General features: G+C 50.5%; 1 protein-coding gene across 8 annotated transcripts in view; it reads left to right on the forward strand.

The window, feature by feature from the left end:
- Positions 1 to 9,151: 9,151 nt before the first annotated feature.
- The window catches only part of ZNF536 (zinc finger protein 536), a 422,991-nt gene continuing 411,594 nt past the window's right edge, over positions 9,152 to 20,548 (forward strand). For 2 of the 8 annotated variants that reach the window (XM_032390475.1, XM_032390478.1), the window contains exon 1: positions 9,152 to 9,724. The gene's annotated coding sequence lies outside the window, so the exon portion shown is untranslated. The other 6 variants (XM_032390476.1, XM_032390477.1, XM_032390474.1 and 3 more) reach the window with 3 other exon arrangements.

Here is a 20,548-nt window from a genome sequence, read left to right on the forward strand (position 1 = left end):
ATAGGCAGACACAGAGACCTTACAGCTTCCCTTTTAAAATTACTACTATGAATCACATACAATAATACAAAACTCACTAGTGATGAAAACGTTGACTCTAAGTTGTTTTTCTGGTAGATGAAATAAGTTTACCTGCTCAGATGGCTAAAGCTTTATACTAATAATATTTGTGGAAAAGGCATTTAAAATATTTTTCCTCTCCCTAAGTTTTAAATGACCTTTCCCTCTGGGTAAATAGTTTCATTTTAGCTTAGGGGAGGAGGTCTAAAATAATTTCTATCAGGCTCTGAATATCAGCTTTCAAACTGGCCAATTTCTGACTATAGAGCTACTTAAAACTCTTTTTAAATATCTTGCCAGTTTTTAGCTGGAAATAGTAAATATTTCTGGCAGTACTGAACAACCCCATGGACCCGAGAAGTTCCCAAAGAGGATGCAAGAGATAATCCATTTTTCTCTCTCTGCTAGGCACTATAGGCAGATATGTGGGGGAGCTGACTCTAGTAGGAAATCTCACCCTTGACTGGCTTTTGCTAGCTTTCTCAGGATCCCCTCTGTAGGCTCTGGTATCTGCCAGAACTTGGCAATGTTCTTCACGAATTATATTTTAGTTTCCCTTGTCTGTTTAAGGGAACTACATAGCAGTCTACCAGAAAATCCCTCAGAGTCCTGTCAACTCTAGGAGGAGCCCATATGGGGAAACTCTTTTGAGGGTAGACATGCGGGTGTCTGCAAAAGCTACACCTAGTGGATTTCTCTTTGTGGTCTTGTGGTCTCTTCAGAGTGGGAAGACAGTTTAGACACAGGGTTATTAGAATGAGGACTCAAAGGAGAGGGTAGGACGGTGCAGTAGGACTTAACGACAATCTTACAGTCTTGTTTTAGGTACCCCTAGTGTCTTTAATGTTTTACAACAAATCTTTCAGTGAAGTAATTTTGGAATTGCTAAAGCCTTTTGGAGGCTTCTGCATGCAATTAAAATAGGTACCCCATTATGTTTGTTTGATTTTGGAGCCCTTGCTTTCAAGTGCACTTCTTAAATGATCTTATCTAATTGGAACGTTCCCCATAATTGTCATTGTAATGACAGGTCATTTTTAATAAGATTTTGTCATTTTTGTGTAGATATTTACAGCTTCCAGAACCATAGCTCTTAGACATAAAATAGGCAGGTGTGTTGGAAGGTGGTCCGCTCAACTCTTTGGAATTTAAGGATCCCATTTTTATTATTACTTATTTATTTTTTCAGCTAAGCCTTTGGGTCTCTTGAAGCTAAACTAACACCCAAAAGGGGATGTACCTCTGAGGTTGGGGATTGTGTGGTATTTTACAGTGTACCTCATTGCGTGGGAATTTTCTTGAGTTTGGCGGATGACCTAGTGTCAATCTAATCCATTCCATGACCAATTTATCCCAAAATGGGAGTCTTTGGGTTAGGTGATGAGTCCTCTAACAGCTTTTTAAATGTTTGACCCATGTCCACCAGTTTTGCAGCCACTTCTGAGATTCCCATTAGCAACAACCTTTATCTACACAAAACAAGACAAATAAACATGTGCACCTTAAGGTATCAGCAGTACCCAGGAGATGTTGCTGAGTCTTGGCCAAGAGAAGACCGTGGCACACCACCAGTGATTTCTGTGGAGCTTGGGACTAGAGAAAGGACTGAATCAGGAGACTCAAAAAGTACTGTGGACTATGGGCGCCTGGGTGGCTCAGTTGGTTAAGCGCCTGCCTTCGGCTCAGGTCATGATCCTGGAGTCCCGGGATCGAGTCCCGCATCGGGCTCCCTGCTCGGCAGGGAGTCTGCTTCTCCCTCTGACCCTCACCCCTCTCATGCTCTCTCTCTCATTCTCTCTCTCAAATAAATAAATAAAATCTTAAAAAAAAAAAAAAAAAAAAGTACTGTGGACTGGACTGGGTTTCCAAAAGGGGAATTACAGACTAGAAAGCCAAGTAGATTGGGAACTCAACACAAAGAAAGCAGAGCCCAGAACTGAGAGGAACTGACCCATAGCCCTTGGAAATGGTGAGAAGGACAAAACACTCAAGAGTTCACAGGATCATGCCTGTGTTTCTCATTGTCCCTGAAGCCATTGGAAGTCTCCTTCAGTCCCACTGCTGCCACCAAATCTGTTAAAAAATGAATTCAGCTGAGTATTAAAGATCTTATTGGCTTTTTAAATGATTAATGAATTGGGTAGCATCCCATCTAGGACACAGAAAGGAGCTCTGAAGAGCTGAACAAAATGAGAGACTTTTAGAGGCACAGGAAGCAAGGATAAGGAAAGAGTAGATTACCTCTTCTTTCTTTGGGGGGTAGATTACCTTTCTTTCTTCTTTCTTTGGGGGACAGAAGAGTAGATTACCTCTTCTTTCTTTGGGGCACAGAGGCAGATTACCTCACTAGTCCTGCCAGGAAATTCCAGATTGACTGGTTTAAGATTTATTCCTGGGGGAGGTTGAAACTGCAATTAGGTTAAGTATTAAGTCTTGGTTTTCTAATGTGGGGCTTAGCACAAGTGACTCCATTTTGGGCCTGTTCTCTCTCTCTCTCTCTCTCTCTCTTTTAGAGATGGGGGCAGAGAGAGAAGAGAGAGAATCTTAAGCATGCTCCACACTCAGCATGGAGCCCAACATCCACAACCCTGAGATCATGACCTGAGCCAAAATCAAGAGTCAGATGTTTAACTGACTGAGCCACCCAGGTGCCCCAGGTCTGTTGTCTCTTTTTAAAAACAATGGTTAAAGAATAAAAGCAAGACACAGAATTGCTTATAGAGAATGATCCAAAATTTGTAAAAAAAAAAAAAAAAAAGGAAATGATATGCAAAGAAAAATGCTTGGAAGGAAATACACAAAAAGCTAACAGGGTGACATTAAGGGGGATATAATAATTTTCTTTGTATTTTTCCATGTTTCTAATTATTCTTTAATGTGAATCAAGGGTTACTTTCTATTAGAGAAGATAGCATTGATTCTTAAAAGTTGCAACTAATTTCTAGTGTTGGCAACACATTTTAAGCAGTGATGTTCATATATTCATTCATTCATTCACTCAATTAGTCAATAAAGGTTAAAAAGTACCTGATATATGGTATGAATTATTTAAGCATTAGAACGAATTTCTTGATTAGTTCCAGCAAAATTCCCTCATACCCCATACGTGCCAGGGTCTGGGCTAGGCCTGGGGTCTAGCAATGAAGCAGGCTTGATGTCTGTCCTCTGGAATCTCCTAGCCTTGGGTGGGGAGGGGAATCCCACAAGCAGAGCCTTAGATGGTCCACTTTGAGTGGGCAGCTAGAACCTTGAGAGGTCCACAGATTGGGACTCTCAGAGTTAGAGGAGGGCTGGATAAGCTGCATGGATATAACTATGTCTCAAATGCTCACCAAAATGAATAAATTTGTCCTTAGTCACTAGTGCGGCTTCATATTTGCCTGCCCCCACCCTTAGATGCCAGCCCCCCAATTTCTACTCTGCTAGTTGACTTTCCCAGGCACAGACTGCAGGATACCCTGGAAGATTCTTGAACCCTCAAGAAGCATGGGTGCCAGTGCAGATATAGTCTGCCAGAGATTCCCCAGGGATTTAAGTAGGCCACCCGTGAGCTACTGCCATCGCCCCCAAATGACACCATCTGGTTCAACTTTATCCCCCTCTTGGAGCCTGGAACTTTCAACATACATTTGACCCTTAGCACATTCCCTTCCTCCCATCTTCCTTCTCTGATTCCCCAAGATCCGTAAGACTTAACTTAGACCTTTGATGGACTCAGGATTTAAAATGAAGTCTCTATAGTGGTGTTACTTCCCAGGCTGAACCTCCTAGTCCCCTGGCTCACTGCCCAGCCTGACTTCCATGGTCTGTGTCCTGGGCAGGCCCAAGGGAGGCTCACTCAGGATTCTGAGTGTTGGCCAGAAGCAAGGGACTTATTTTTTTGCCTTAACTTGGTCATTCTCATTTGTTCCCCAGTTGTTTCCTTGCAGATGGTGATAACCCTCAGTATTTACCCAGGGAAACCCTGGGGAATCATTCTTGCTAATTCTGTCTGACCTATATGGACCAGCTCCCATCCATGAGCCAAAAGCTATACAATATTCTGTATAACTACATTTCCCCAATATTTGGTCCCTTTTGTTTCTAGTGGCAAACAGAAGTTATATCTCTTCCCAAGGTAAAATTAGGCCTGAAAAGCGGAACTTTGAAAAAGCAGGGACCAAGTCAGGGCTGTGTGTTGCATGGTGGACACATTTATAACCTGGGAGGAGAATAATAAAGGCATCCAGGACATTTTAAGAAAATTAGCCCTTGCATTCCCACCAGTAGGTTTATTTCATAACTTGATACTTTGTTTTAATTTGCAGTCTTAAAAGTCCCCCAAATTTAGAGATTATGGGCTATCTAATTGACTCCTCCTGTGCAGGTAAACACAGCACAAGCCACATTTGGACCAGGAAGTCCGCTAGCTTTATGGTGCCCCACTCCTCCAAACCCAACTCATTGATCATAGCTGTTGCTGATCAGTGCAGGGCCCAAAGTTGATGCTCAGTGTTTGCCCAGGATATTCCAGCTCTGCAGTCTTGCAAAGAAGCAGGAATGCAGTGTTGTAACTGTATCCAATAGTGCTCTGCAGATCTTCTTGGCCTTTGACTAATTTATACAAAGATACCATGAAGACATCCAGGTTGGTCCTACTTTAAACTATATGACTGAGGTAGGAAAATTGCAATTATAAATAAATTACCATTAACTTGTTCTTTCAGAACATGACCATTCACTTGATGAAAGACGTCCAGGGAGAGGCCTTAAATAACTAGCTGTCCCAGTGCAGTAAATCAGATTCAATTCACCAAAATTCAATTTACAAATATCTTTTTTGGGACAGAGCTATTATGCAAAGCAAGGCACACCTGCAGCTTTAAGAGAATTTCGGCAAGTTCGCTGGCTGCTCGTTTGCTGGGAGGAGCACCAGGAGCCCCGCTTAACCCCCCCCCCCCGCCTCCTCCCACCCCACACACCTTGCTTCAGCCTTGCTTATGAGTTTTCTGATCCCTAGTCCAGGTATTCCTTCTTTTTGTCAGATGCTAAGTGTATCAGGCCTCATTCTGTGGCAAGTGACAGAAAACCCAAAGCAAAAGAAATTGAGGTAACAGTGGGAATTTACCAGGTCACAAAACGGAAAGATGCAGGAATGGGGCTGGTTTCAGATGTGGCTGGATGTAGGGCTTAACACAAGCAGGCCCATTTCTCCATTTCCGCTCTGCTCTCTGCTGTGTGGACACCATTCTCAGCCCTCCTTGGTGGCCTCTGCCAGTTCTCTGCTCTACTCTCCTGGCGTGGGCGTGGGGACCAGACCACAGCTGTCCCGCAGCTGGGGTCTATTTAAAACGAAAATACAAGATTCACTCTGATTGTACCAGCTTAGGTCACATGCCTATTCCTGAACCAATTACAGTGTTCAGAGAGCTAGGATGCGTGGACGAGCTGGGATCCGAAGCAGGAGCCCCAACCAGATGCCCTCAGAGTTGGGGAGGAAAGGCAGGGGCTCCTGCTAGCGTAAGGGGCTTGCTCTGCGAGGACAAACAGATGTTGCCATGTTGACTTCTTCCTTCTGTTGGAAAGACCAGAAGAGGTATATGACTTTTGGGGGGGAACTTTTGGGAGAGCTGCACTCCAGGTCTTTAAAGGGTATGCTTAAAAGAGGATGCTGGAGGAGGTGAAGACAGCCCGATTGGCCCGTCCATGGCCAAGGACCATGGCAGAATAGCCATGTAGGTCAGCTTCTTCCCCATTTCTCCTTATTCGGGAATCACCTCTCCCACCTCTCATGGCACACCTCTGAACCCTGCTCTCTGGGGAGTCTTTGAAGGCTCATTCACCCTGAGGTGTCCACAGCTGAAAAGGCTGCTCCTTTGCCTCCATGGAGAGAGATGCCTGACCTCAGCAGCAGAGAAAACCGTTTAGGGAGGGGAAGGAAACCTCATGGTTGAACCCCAGGCAGGCTTTCCCCAGGAGGAAAGGAAAGCACCTGGTCAGTGGTGATGACCTTCTGGGCCACCTGCAACTGGGGAGCAGGGACTCTCCATGAGAATCCAGTTGGGGCCATGGAAGTGTCCAGACCAGCTTCCCACTGAATACGTGGGCCTCTACAGATCTCTTAGCATCTTCCTTCTGCTTGAAGAAGGTGGACCTGAAGGAGGCTACTACCATTCTTCTAGAGCCACTGACTCTCTGTGATCATAAGGCTTTACAGATAATAGGAGGGTATCTTTATATGGTGTGGAAACTGAGGTCTGGGGTGGGAGGACTTGGGTCTGGTCTACCCCTCCACTCCAGAGCCCAAGCAGCCCTGCTGGATGCTTTCCCCTGTGCATCACTCTTTTGGTCACAGGCAATGGCCATGTCAATGGCTAGTTCTTAACCTGTTGATACCAAGAGAAAAGTCACAAGGAAGAGAATAGCGTGGGGGAAAAGCAGAGCAATGTAGAAACAAAACCAAAATGAGTACTGTTGCCCCAGGAAGCACAATTCTAAAGCAGTAGCTGGATAACGTTTTATGAATCAGTCACTTTTGATAATCCAAAGACAGAGGTCAGAACCAATCTATTTGGTGTGAGAAGTATTACTTTCAAAGGAGGCATGCACAGAAGCCAAGCACTTACAACAAGGTGCTGATCTATCCCAACGCAGTGCAGCTTCTAAGTAAGGCCCTTGCTTCTGAGCTGGTACAGGAGTCACCAAAGAACTCGGTTTTTACCCTTGACCACCATCCAACTAACTTGGCAGCCCAGGCTCCCAATGACTTCCATCAGTTTCAAGAAGTCAGAAAGCTGGTGTCATCTTGAAGAAGACACTGCAGAGTGGAAAGCCCGGGACAGAGTACCCTGGTGGGTGGCAGGAGTGGCTGTCCAGCCAGAGGGCTGTGAGCACTGGTGAGTGCAGGGCTCCTGGATGCAGGGTGGGGCCCTGGGAGTCTCTGCTTACACTCCAGCCACAGGGGTCCAGCCGTGGCCAGGCAGGTCGGTGGCACTGAGAAGTACTCCAGAGTCTGAGAAGGAGGGGAGGAAGTCAGCGAGGAGAGACCTTCCGGGCAACACAGAGCTAGAGGATAAGGGTGGAGAGGCCCAGAAATTCTGGAGAAGGGGTAAAGGATCTAAGAGCCATGGGCTGTGGAAGTGGCCACTAAACACTATGGGGGAACTCCTGTGCTTTAGTGGGACGCAGGTAAGCGTCAAGTGTCGGTCTCTGCAAGACTCCAAGCCTCTGGTCATTGGCCAGCGCCCCTTGCCTCTCACCTTGACTCCCACTCCCAAGGAGCTCTGCTGCCCAGGGAGGTCGCCCTGCATCGCCCCAAGGCAGCCAGCGCGAGTCCTCGGGGAACGCAGAGCGCACGGGCGCCGACAGGGGGCGCCGGCGAACCCCCCGCCGGAATCCTCCGCGGGGCTCAGGCCGTGGGGCGCGGCCTCCAGGTGGTGGGCGGTCGTTGCCGGGTTGGCTCAGGCCAGCTGAGCCGCACAAAATCTCTGCGGCCTCTGAGCGGCCGTGCGCACCAGCCGAGGTGCCCCAGGTCGCGTGGAGCGCGGCCCTCCTGAGATGAACGGCCTTGGAAGGCCGCGGGCACCTCGGGCCTGGAAGACGCGCCCCGGGCCAGGAGGCCACCACTCGGGCCCAACCCCAGTGGGCACTGCGGTGGGCCCGAGGACCGTGCCAGGACCCGCGGCCCGGCTCCCTACCTCCCACGGCCCATGCGGGGCCGGCGGCTCGAGGGTTAAAAGGCAACTACCACCCCCATTCTCTTGGGGAGAAAGTGCCTTTTCTCCAAGTCCATATGGCCACTTCCTTTCGACCTGCTCGGCCCTGCTCGCCTCTTTGTCCGAGCTGTCACTTATAAAGAATCACTTGACTTACAATAACAGGTTCAAAAGACGACAGAGTATAATCAGTTGATCCACGAAGAATTGAAATAAAGAACACCCCACTGCTCTGGCTATCATTCCCATAGAGATAGTGATATCATTGATGTGATTGCGATGCTAATTTCTATACAAGTAAAAAAAAAAAAACAACCTTGTATTTTGGAATTTGTTCAAAGAGAATTTCAGACACATCAGATTGGAAAATGCGAACTGAATTCCTAAACTTTTTGGGGTAGGCAGGGGATGTTTTTTTTAACAACACTGCAAAGATTTGAGGGGACTTTAAGAATCTCATAGAACTAGCTGGTTGGGGGAAACACTCTTTCCTCCCTCCCCAAAATCCTGGGCAGAGAGAGACAGACAGATAGATGATAGATTAAGATCGAGAAAGCCCTGGCGTTTCAGGACAGAGCCCGAGGGTGCAGGCAGCGGTGACCAGGCCGGGGGCCCACCTACGTCTCCCCTCGGGAGCGGGATCAGAGGCAGCGAGGTGCCAAGGCCAGGTGCCAGGGCCAGCGGGGTCCCGCCTGTACCTGAGCCTCTAGTCCCGCCGCTGCCTGGCTGCTCCCCTGGCCTGAAGTTTTCCCGCACCCAACCCCACTCTTGCCACTGAGTGCCTCCTTCCACAGGATGCGGTGGGGGCTGGGGAGGCTGTGTCCTGCTTTTTCTTTATCTTTGCTTTTTATGTATTGTGGTGCCCTGGTTTAAAACCCACCAGTCCATCTTAGGGGAACTCAGATCAGGCAGGCTAGAACAAGTCTTACCTGAATCAATGTTTTAAGTGTCCCTGTGGCTTGGCGTTTTGAATAATCAATCTGTCTCCAACGCTTCTTAATCATGCACAACACAGGCCTTTCTCTCTCCCTCTGTCTCCCTCTCTTTCCCTCTCTCTCTCTCCCCCTCCCTCCTCCCTCCCTCCCTCTCTCCTCCATTATTTGTCAACTCTTTTGGATCCTGTCTTTCTGCTGTTAACATGCCCCAATGTCACATGCGAGTCTTTTCTTTAAAACAAGCTCCTCATTGGTGTATCTGGATACTTCTTTTATTATTATTACTGAATCTTTTTTTCCCATAATGACACCAGGATCATTATATAATCCCATAACAAAGAGGCTTTTGAGGCACCAGCTTTTGTCAACTCTAGGACAGAGAATCCATAATTGCATTATTCAGCTTTTTCCCCCTTCTTTCCCCCTCTTCCTTGCTTCACAGAAACCCAACCTCCTGCATCACTCACATCTCTACCTTGTTACCTCGCCTTACATTATTTACCAAAGCGTTTGCCTTGAGGACCAGCATTTGCAAAGTTGCCTTAAAAAAGTTATTTTGTTTGATAATTAAGTCCTGGAGCCCACCGCGTGATGATTATTCTGGACCCATAAGGCAGAGAACCTGCGTGACGTTTTTCTCGAAGTTTAATTACCGTATGCTAATTTCCTTGCCTACTACGTGATTAATTAAAATCATATTTTCATAATCATTTGGCACTAGTATTGTTTTAGAATTATCATGATCTCCTAAATAGTGTCTGTAAATAAAGTCGCCTCTAATGGCAGGCGCGGGAGGCGAGGCTGAGGACCTCTTCGTGTTTGTATCGCGGCGATTGGCAACATAACTGCCTTATTTACATTAAATACGCCACAAGGTTACAGCGCGGATCAACGTCATTTGATCGCTGATGACTCCCTTAAACGCCCGGGCTGTGACTGATTCTCCGCGTCCCGCTGTCCACCGAGATTCACCCGGGAGTTTTTTTTTTTTTTTTCCCCAGAAAAGAAACAGACTTTAAATAGTTTCAGGAGCAGGTAAGAATTAAGCTTTTTCCTCTCCCCCTTTCCGTCTCTCTCTCCTCTCCCTCTGTGGCAATCTCTCTCTCCCTCTCGGCTGGATAAAAAATTCTTTAGTCAAAGGCAGGAATGCAAAGTAGTGACAAGCGAAGGGGCTGATATATGTCTCAGTAACGAGTCTGACAATCAGAATGTAGCTCTTGGAGAATAGATAGATTTTAATAAGTGTGTTTACATGAGCTCAAGGTCAGAAGCAAGCTGCGCTGTGTTAAATGGTTTCTTAGTTGCTAGACAGAGAGAAAAAATGGACGATCACACACCATTCTTTGTAGATTATTATATCAAGGGTTCAGTCTCTGGCTCATCAAAGCTAAATGCCGCAAGACCTATCTAGTTGCTGTGAATTATGCCAGGGCGACAATGGAGAGCGTTTTTAATGGTACAATGCATTTCACCTACCAGATAGGGGGAGGCCGAGCCGGGGATGGGGATGTCTGCTGGGGCTGGGTGATGAGTATCAATGAACGGGGCGATTCTGAAAAGAGGCAGATGAAAATCGAGCCCGCCCTGCCCCGGCTGGGCTGGGAACAGTTCACAGGGCTCTGCCGAGTGGGCGAGCGAGGCGCGCGAGCAGGGCGCCCGTCCCCCCTCAGCCCCGGAAAATGATCAAGTCAATCATGTGGACATGTTTCATTATTCATTGAACACAATCTTTTACAACGCTCCGTTTACGTGCCCGAGTTTGCTCCCGACGCCCGCGTTTCAATGTTTAAGGTAAGGAAAACAAAGGTGGGGGGGATCGCGGGGCGCGGCGCGGTGGGGGTGGGGGCGGGGGGGGGGGGGGGGGGTGGGGGGGGGCCGGCGTCCGGGAGGTGGCAAAGTGAGTTTGGACTCTTGGCGTGGCCCCCCGTCCCCTCCCCCTCCCCATCTCGGCGAGGCCTGCCGCCGGGTTCCTTCTCGCCCCATCGCGATTAAAAAATACGGTCTAATTAAATATCCGTGGCTGTGACGTTGGCGAGAGAAGCTGTCAGCGGGGGGAAAAAAGAGGAAGAAACCGAGAAAGCGGCGGCGGCCGGGCATCGAATGGCGCTAGAGAACTTCGGCGGCGAGCGGGACCCGCGCCTGGGCCACCGCCTCCCCCGCCCGCGGTCCCGGGACCGTTACTTTGAAAAGGAGTCGCGGGGCCGAGAGCCGGGGGCGCGAGCCGGACCCCGCGCCCAGCTCCGGGCCCAGCCCGCGCCCCCCACCCGCGCGCGGCCCGCGCGCCGCTCTCAGGCCCCGGGAAACTTTCAAAAGGGTCTGGGGGGTGGGGGGAGTCGTCTGGAGACGGGGAGGCTGGGGCCGCGGAAACTTCTGCTCAAGTGACTTTCCCCATTTTCTCCTCTGCCTGAGACTCGGGCGCCCCTCGCTCCCTTTCTCCTCTCGCGGCTCGCTGCGGGATTCTGGCCCCGCCGCCTGGGGGAGAGAGGCTAATTTGTAATCTTTTTTTTTTTTTTTAATCAAAGTTAGCTGATGCTTACAGTGTGTCCAACTTGCGGGCGCCAAGGGCCTTTGAGACCTGCCATTTTGTGTTTTCATTGGCCTCCTGTGGCCTGGGAGCCGGGCGAGGCCGAGGCCGGGGGCTCCGCAGGGCCGGGGTGCCAGGGTCCGAACCCGCGACCCCAGGAAAGGCCGTGACGCCTGCAAGCGCAGGCGGCTTCCGCAGCACCTGCCCCCGCCCAGCCCAGGCCCTGGGGCCAAGCCGGGGGCCAAAGATACAAATAAAGAAAGAAATAAGTAACAGGTTTATGGAGGGAACTGAGCCGGCCAGCCCTGGGCTGGAGAAACGAGGCCAATCGGAGTGAGGGGGTGAGGGGGTGCGGGCATGGGGGCTCTGGAAGGCGGAGGAAATGGAGGGTTGGGGGCGTCTGGGAAGAGTGCAGTTTGGGGGAACAGATCCACTAGCCCAGATGTATGACTGGGGGGAGAATGATATTTGCTGATAAACCTTTCTGTTTGCTTCAAGACATTATTTTTTGAAGATCAAGGATTGAGGAAAACAGTCGTAGGCGGGACCGGGATGTATTTTAGGCAAAAAGAAAAAGGGGGGGGGGGGGAGCTTTTCTTTGATGATGAGTAGGAAAGTGTCCAGATCTCGACGCGCCCATCTGTTGCAGTTTTGCAAATAATTTAAAATATAGATATCTCTATATAGATGGATGTACGTGAAGCGGAAGGTGGAAACGCAGGCGCCGACAAGTTAGAAAAAAAGAAAAGGGGATGCGGGGCAGAGAGAGATCTGTCCCCACCCCCTCTCCTCTTAACTCTTCCGAGGAAACTCCAGCAGGGCTTTCTTTGGGGACAGGTGGAAAGTTGTCCCCCCCCTTCACTTCTGTATTGTGAGCGTTCCTACTGTCCGCCTCTTGGCGAACGTGGACACAGCCCGCCCCCCCCCCCCCCCCGATCATTTGGGGGTTGGGTAGGGACGGCGGGGCAGTGGCGAGGGGCAGGGGGCCGAGGAGGGGCAGGGCGGGGTCCCAGCCCCGCGCGCCGGTCGCAGCCGCGGCTGGGTTTTGTTTGCCGGATATTGTTATGTCTAACGAGTGCCTCACAGGAGACGTGATTTGTCAGCCGCCTTCGTTTTCACTTTAGCAGAAAATACGGCGGCTGCGCGGCGTCCTGGCCTGCGGGGCCCGGCGCCGGGTGCGTGCGGGGGCGCGGGTGGGGGCGCCGGTGCGCGCGTGGGTGGGAGCGGGCGGCCGGCCGGGCACCGGCCAGGGGCAGTGGGCCGGGCGGGGTGAGTGCGCGCGCGGTGCCGGCCTCCCGCTCCTCCTGCGCCTTCCCTCGGCAGCCGCCGCCGCCGCCGTGCAGTTTAGCAGAAATCCGACAGGGGCCGCGTTTGCTGAGCGCATCCGGCCGCCGGGCAGCCCGAGCGGGCCGCCGGGCCCGGCTGGCCGGTGTAGACGCGGGGAGGGGGTCGGGGCGGGGTGTGTGTCTGGGGGGAACGGGCAGGCGGGGAGGGGCGCGGGAAGCGAGCTTGGACTGAGTGCTCGCCACCCCCCACCACCCCCGTCTCCGGCGTCCCGGGTGTCTCGGGCGAGTCGGGCAGCCCCTGGAGCCCTGGCCTTGGCGCCCCCGCCCCCAGCCAGGGCTTAGGTGAACTTGGGGTGGGGTGAGCGTGCGTGCGTGCGTGTGTGGGTATGGGGGGGGCAGACTGGGAACGCACTGTTTTCTTTCCCAGTTTGATATTAGCAACTGGGTTTTTACTTTAAGACCGGCTTTGCTCACTGCTGGGGTTGGGAGGGGGCGATCTTTTCCCATCACTCACATCTTTGTTCATTGTTCACTGAGTGGAAGGCAGGCGACTTAAAGAGACGAAAGAGAGGAAAAAAGGGGGGGGGGGAGAGAAAGAGGAAAAAGAGGGTGAGCAAGAAGAGGGAAGGACGAGAGGCGTGGGGGAAAGCGCCCCCGCCCTCGCCCGGGTCGGGCTGGACGGTGAAACAGTAAACCCGCGCACGGAGGGTCGCCGGGAAAGTGGACATTACCGCTTTAATTAACTTCGAGATGCTCCGGCGGCGGGACCTGGCGTAGCCGTGACGCGCCCGCATAAATCTGCCCGGCCCGGGGCTGCTCCGAGAACTCGTACAGTAGCCGCGTCAGATCCAGCGCGCGCCTCCCAGTCCGGAGCCCATTTGCATAATTGGATCTTTTTTTTTTTTTTTTTTTTTTTGCCTCCTTCTTCCTCCCTGAAACTTGTTTGAAAACCCAAGTGAACACCGCGACGACCTGCACGCTCCAAAGCGAGTGCCAAGTAAGTGCCCTGCCGTGGCCTCGGCGCGCCCCGAGGTTAGCGCGCAAAGCCGGCCAGCGAGGTGCCCGGAGCCGCGCGCTTGCCGGCGGGCCTCGGCTGCGGGCTGCTGGCTGGCGGGCGGACTGTGGCCGCGGGCTCCAGGGCTCCCGGCTGGCAGCTCGCAGAACTTTTTCTTCTCTGTCTCCCGACTTCTCGGGCCAGGTGAGGTGTTTGGACCACGCAAGTACCTGTAGCGAGACTCGGGAGGCGACCTTTGGGGCGCGGTGGAGTTGGGCATCTCGGGTCCCGGGCGAGTAGTCGGTCCCCGCCGCCGTGGAGGGCAGAGCTGCGAGCGAGCGAGCGAGAGCGAGCGGGGCCGGCTGCTCGTCGCGCCGCGCCGCGGATGCAGCTCGTCGCCAAATGCCTCCCCCATTATTCTAAGGTTTGTGTCTCCGGCTGTGTGTGTGTGTGTGTGTGTGAGTGATCGGCTGTGCTTTAAAAAGAAAAGCAGCCAAAACAAGAGCAGGAAGGGCTTCTCCCTTAGCTTGCCCCCCCATTTCCCCAGCATCATTTATTTCTGTTGCTCAAAGGAGAGAGTGCAGAGCTTAAAGGCTAGACAGGGTCACCGAGAGATTGACAGTTCTGTTAGAAATGCCATAAATGCTATAGCCAAAATGTAGCTGCATTAATAAAATACCAACCCTTGCCTGGCGGGGAAAGCGCTTTTATAGTATTTTAAATTTTATAAAAATATATAATATAGTATTAGTATTATTTACAGTGTTCCGAACCTGGGGGAAAGTCGAATAGCTTGGGAGAAAACTGTAACCCTAGTTCCTGTTTGCCTAGGAACTTGCTGGGGGCTGGGCCCACCACCCTGCCTAGAAGGGGTAGGGACTCAGCTTCCGGCCTGGGGAGTCACAGGGGGGCGCCCCCGGCAGCCCTCTGGCCTCTGCTTCTGGAGAGCCTAGGGCTTCTGGCTGAAGGCTGCTTTAGTTATGATGTCATTCTGATAGCAGAGTGCAAATGTCTCCTGATTCCACCATTAACCGCCTGGCTGATTTGCTTGGTAATGATAGCACTGACGTCCAGCGCCTTGACAAATGCAGGCCTGCAGAGCCCTAGGAATTAACTTTTCCCCCCACTGAGGAGGGAGCGAGCTGCCAGAAGTCTCACCACTGGGCCCCTGCCTTTGAACTTGGTCCTGTTCTCAGTCCAGACACTGACATGGATGACGGGCCCCTGGACCTAGAGACCCCTGTTGTCCTATAGTTTGGAAAACTTTTAGAAGGCTTTCATTTCTGGAACACCTCTAATCTGGCAAAACTTGAATTCAGTTGTGACTGGGCAGAGATATTGGATCTGATGGATGGCCAGGACCCCAGGTATCTCTGGGGCCACTGCCTGGAAGAGGGGATTGCGACATCTGCTTCCTACCTTCTAGTCCCTTAACCGGGACTTTATGTTAATGTCACTGCAAGTAAACCGGATTTAGTGTGGATTTTTAAATAGTGTACAATGATTTAAGATTTCTTTTGATTTACTGTTCAAATGAAATTTGCATAAATGTGATGAAAATGAACTTAACATCTGGGCATATGAAAAAAGGTTAGTACCTCATATGTCATCTGCAGAGAAAGTCTCTAAAATGCTTTCACCCTAAACTGGGTTCGGGGAGACAGTTCCTGGAGACATAAATGCTAATTATGGAAAACCTGGAGAAAGTGCTTTCGATAAATTTGCATTCTCTTGGACCACTGCTCTGCAAACCCATCTTGTTCTGTGCCTGGAGTGCTTAACTTCTGAGCAGGGTGGAGATCCTCGCAACTCAGCAAGTTAACTGCTGGCTGGGGCTATCTTCACGGAAGACTTAGGGCAGGCAGGGAGCGACAGTCATGCTGCTCTGGTCCGAGCCGGAGGCCGGTAACCCCTATAATGGGAGAGGACAGGGAGGTGGCCGGGATATGCAGCCCTACTAACCACAGTTACCCTTTGGGTCCTGAAGGCAGTGCTGAGATGTCCAATCAGTGCCTACTGAGCCCCAAAAAGCTGAGTAATTAGGCTGTCTCCTCTGCCTTAGGTAACCAAAGAAATCTCCATCAGCGCAGACCTATAAAATCCACAAGCCCATTCAAATGAACTCTGAACTCCATCTTACTTTTTGAGCAAGACAAGCTTATCTCTGGCATAAGGAAATCAGAGTTAAACAGCCTTCCCCAGACGTGGTTGCCTTTTGCTCAAAAGTTGGCTCTGAATGGCACAGGTGTTTATAAAGTGCCTTGAATGGAGGGAAAGAAAGACAGCAGTGATGCTCATGAGAATATAGACGAACTTATTTATTTTTTTTAGAAGAGGATCATAAAAGAAGAAAGAAAATAGATTTATTTTTCCAGTTTGAATGAGGACAATTATAGCTTTTTAACATCTTTGGATTTAGGGTTTTTAATAAGCCTTTTAAGTAAGCTGAAATATCAGCTTGCATTTTGTTCTCAGCATTATTTAAAGGGAGACTTGACTGCAAGTTTAACAAGAGAAGTGAGCTTTGTCCAGGTCAGCTTTTGTCCATGCTAAGGACTGAAGTCCCAGAACATCTCCTCCAGAACCTAGAGCAGGTGAGTGCTCAGCCCTGCTTTATGCTGTCTCCAGGGAGGCCTTAGATTTGGTCTGGAAGGACACTTGTGGTCAGGTGGCCTTCTCAGGCTGTGAAGGCCGGATTGTGAGGTCTAAAAGCAAGGCGCAAGTTCACTGGCATTGGGGAGACTCCCGTCTGCTAGTAAGGACTCATAAGCAGGGACTTTCTTAGTGAAACCACACCTGCCCTGCACACTGGCATGCTCCCTCCAGGACGTGCCATGGCATGACTTCGGGGGGGCGGGGACAGGGAAAGAAGCAGTCCCAGGGCAAGGTGGGGGTGGAAGGCTCTGCCTGGCTGGTGGGGCTCACTGTGTCTTTTACCTGGTTGAGTGGTACCTGGTTGGGAGTTGTTGGGAGAGAGGTCTTTTGTCAAGGAGACTCAGGTCTAGACTGTCTGGGCCACCTTTGGTAGCACTGAGTGCCCTTAGAGGGCTAAGCAGCCGAGCTACGCTAGGGGATCATCCATGCAGTCACACTGAGGTCTTAGTTGTGGTGATGCTGGTGTGTGTACGTGTGTGTGCACGCCCGTGTGTACTTGTGCGTGTGCTTCCATGTGTGTATGTGTGTGTGTATGTGTACGGGCTGGGCAGGGTGTTGTCTGCCCGGAATCACTTCCACCGGGATGGTTTCCTTCTTGCCCACACTGTACTACTCAGGGCAGATTAGTGAGTTTGTGAGCGTCTGAGTGCAGCGTAGGGGAACATAGGTCCTCAGGGTATGGATCCTGGGGAATGCAGGCCACTTTAGATTCTTCACCCTACCCATTTTTTTTTTTTTCCCATATGAGGGCAGACATGGATGGAAGCCACCTCAGGAAGGTGGGCTACTCAGCAAGCCTCCCAGCTTGGGTCTCTGCAGCACCTGGGGGTAGCAGGGGGGCCTTCCTGCCCAGTTTATGCCATCCACAGGCTTCCGTTGACTTTCTGCTATAGGTCTTCATTGTGTGGAGATCAGGGCTGGTCTTAGCTGGCTCTGTTGGCTGCTTGAGGATTCCTCCTCACCCAACTTTCACTTTTCAAAATCATTGTAGATCTTTGGTCTTTCTCTTATAGTGGAGTTTTGCAACGGCAAAGACATGGAATCCTTGGCTTTTCAATAGCTTCTGAGCCAGATCAGGCTTATCTGCCTGAAGAGACAAGATTCAGGGTGAGGCCTTTGGTGGAATTTGCTAGACTGATCTGAGCATTGTTTTTTTAGACCAGAGCTTCCCCTCAGTGGCAGTGTGGGCCTTGCCCACTTGTGGGAGTCTGTCCTGTGCATTGTAGGATGCTCAGCAGCACCTCCAACCTCTACTTAGATGCCAATAGCACCTCCCCGTTGTGACCATAAAACATGTCACCAGACATTTCCATGTGTCCCCTGGGGGCTCCTTTCCCAGGCCTTCCACGTGCCAGGCCTTGTCCTGGCCATGCCCAGGAGCACAGGGAGGTTTCACACTCAGAGAGAACACAGGCTGGTGGGAGATAGATACATCCCAGTGCCCTGCGGCAGCAGGACATTGGGCCCTGCACCAAACAGGGGGCAGACCTATGGGCCCTGAGAAGAGGGAGGGCTTCCAATGGAAGAATCATGGGTGGAGGGTATCTGGAGCGAAGGTGTGGGGCTCAACTGCGTTTTTACATCAGCTATACCCTGAAAAAGGCCCTGTGGGTGAGAACTATGGTCTGGGCCCCCTGCCTGCCATATGCAAACCCAGAAGTGGAAAGTAACAGTTCTTGGTTTCAGGGTTGAGACTGGGCATCCTGCTGGCAGGATGAGGATAGTGGGATAGTGGGTTTTTTTGTTTGTTTGTTTGTTTTGTTTTGTTTTTGTTTTTGAGCACTTACTATGTGGTAGGCATGGGTTTTAAATACTTTCCTCATTTAATCCTTACACCCTCTCTGTGAGAGCGAGTACTGTGTTTGTCCCAAGTTTCAGGAAGGGAACCTCAGGCAGTGAGAGTGGTGGGCTGGGCAGTGGCTCTAGGAATAGAGCCTACCCAGTCTGCCTCCAGAATGGGCACAATTCACCCTCCACTGCGGCCGAGGATCTCCCCTTCCTGGAGGCACACTCACGGCAAGACCCCTGGGGTTTCATCACAGACCCAAGAAGGAGGGTATCTGGAGCCTGACACCAGGCTAGGAGGCTTCATGGGCAGGTAGAGAAGGTTCTGGTTGGCCAAAGCAACTTGTTCTTTCTTTGAGGGGCAGGGGCCTCCAGGTGGGTGGTGGCAGGAACGTCCTGAAGATGCTTCGAGGGCGTTAAGAGGTGCAGGAAGGAAAACCAGTTTGTAGGGGTTTTTTTTGCCCCTCCTCTACCTACCTATTCTTACTCTGTAGCTTTACAATGAGAAAATTAAGTGCCATTTTGACATGGGAGAAATGATCACCGTAGGCTTGAGCTGACATTAACCTGCAAGTTTTCTATCAATGCATTATAGCTTTGATTACCTGAGCCGTGTTTAGCTGGGTCTTTCATTACCGAGGTGGGCTTGGCTCTTGCTTCTTCCTCTCCCTGCTGATTCTTCAGCCCGGATGCTGGTCTGCCAGCTCCCCATTGCTTCACTCCACCTTTTCCATCCATCGGGGACCATCAGCCTCCTTCATGATTTTTTAGCTTTTTGTTGTTGTGTTACCAAATTACACATGCACACGGACTCTGAACGCAGGATGAAGTAGCTCTATTTAGGTTGTAAAAGCCAACCCATAGAGTCCCTCAAATCGAGATTAATCACAGAAATGCCCATTCAGCCTTAATTATAATGATGTTCTCCCTTGCACATCTGAGGTTCCCACGTAATTCCCATAGATTTGGATGGGATTTTGGCTCATGGAAGGGCTAGATTGTCGGGCCCTCGGGGGTTTTCTGTAATTCAGTAAACATTTATGCCTGTAGTTTCTGGGCACCTGAGGAGGGAGGGTCTGGGGCACCTCCGTGTAGGTGGGCAGAGGTGGCCAGAGCATTAGCACCTGCTGGGGCTGCTGGTGGTCGGGCCTTGCCTCCTGCCAGGCCCTGTGTTCTGCACTTTGCTTTATCGTCTTGAGTTCTTTTAACAACCCAGTGAAGGGCATCCCTCAGCACTTTGACCCGTGGGCAAACTGGGGAGTGTGACACTTGTTACAGCTCCCAGGCTCCAGCAAGGCCAAGAGAGGCTTTGAAGCCAGCAGGATTAGCCTGGGAGATGGTGCTGTGCACCTTGCCTGGGCTCCTGCCTCCCTATACAGCACTCCTCGTGGACAGTGACAAAATCATCCTTTCCGGGCCTATTCAACTAGCCTTTCATGTGGAAGTTAAAAATGTACCCTGGGACCTGCGACTTGGAGAACATATGCATTTTTGTAAATTTGCTTTCAAGAGGAAGAAAATATTTGGAAACTGTACCAGCTAAACTATCAGCTTTAGAGAAGCAAACAGATCCCAGAACGTGTTCATATTGTATATAAAATTTAATCTCTTTGAATAGCTTGATTATTTAACTTTACCTTTCAAAATATCTAAAAACATTTCTTCCTTCCTGGATAGAGAAAAAAATGGCACACACATTCTTTTTTTTTTTTGTTCTTTAAAAAAATCGAATTCTCTTTTAAAATCTATTAAAGTCAAGTCAGGCAAAGCCTTCCAAATTATTACAGAAAGGCTGTCATTTCAGTGAAGCCTATTGAAGGGGGTGGGACATCTTATTGAAATTACAGCTAAAGTGCTTTAATTATTTTGCTTCCTCGGCCAGGGCTCCCAGTTTGGGGGTTGTAATCTGTGGATGCCAAGTGGCTATTTCAGCAGCCTTGAATCCGTACTGAGCGGAGAGCATTTCACTGATGAAACATGGCTGGATGTGCTAATTACCCTCGGTGCAGGATTCTCGCAGTAGCTGAGAAACTTTATGCACCAACGTGTTATGCGCCCGCCCGCCCCCCCCCCAACAAGAGGGTCAGTGCCGGTGGGTGGCAACCCAGCTCCATTAGATTGCCCGAGAGGAGTTCAAAAGGTGGAAAAGTGTAGTGTGGGAACGTGGGGGAGGGAGCAAAGCAGCCACATGCCGACCCGAAAGGGTTTAATCTGCACAGCCGAAACGTCCTCTGATGGTGGAGGGCCGCCTCGGCCGGTCAGCGAAGCCACTCCTCTCGCTGAGCCCTGCCCGCCACTTCGGACTTGGACTTGGAGCTCGGAGCCCTCGGAAGCCAGCCGCAGGCGGGCCCAGAGCTCTCACGGACTTCAGATGCTCCATTTCTTAAGCAAAACGCCAGACACTCTGTCTGCAATTCTTTTCTGAGATCATTGACTTGACAACTTAATATCTGTTTTCTCTGTGTTTTTTGTTTTGTTTTGTTTCAGTGCCCCCCCCCATTTCTTTTCAGCTGTGTCACCCTTTGCACACACATTCTGGAAGTATGTCGGGAGAGCTTTTGTTAAAGTTTGCTGGTGGGGGGTGCACGGGAATTTAGTTCCATTTAAAATTCTCA

This window comes from Phoca vitulina, unplaced genomic scaffold (genome assembly GCF_004348235.1).
Source record: "Phoca vitulina isolate PV1807 unplaced genomic scaffold, GSC_HSeal_1.0 scaffold58, whole genome shotgun sequence".
NCBI classification, from domain to species: domain Eukaryota; kingdom Metazoa; phylum Chordata; class Mammalia; order Carnivora; family Phocidae; genus Phoca; species Phoca vitulina.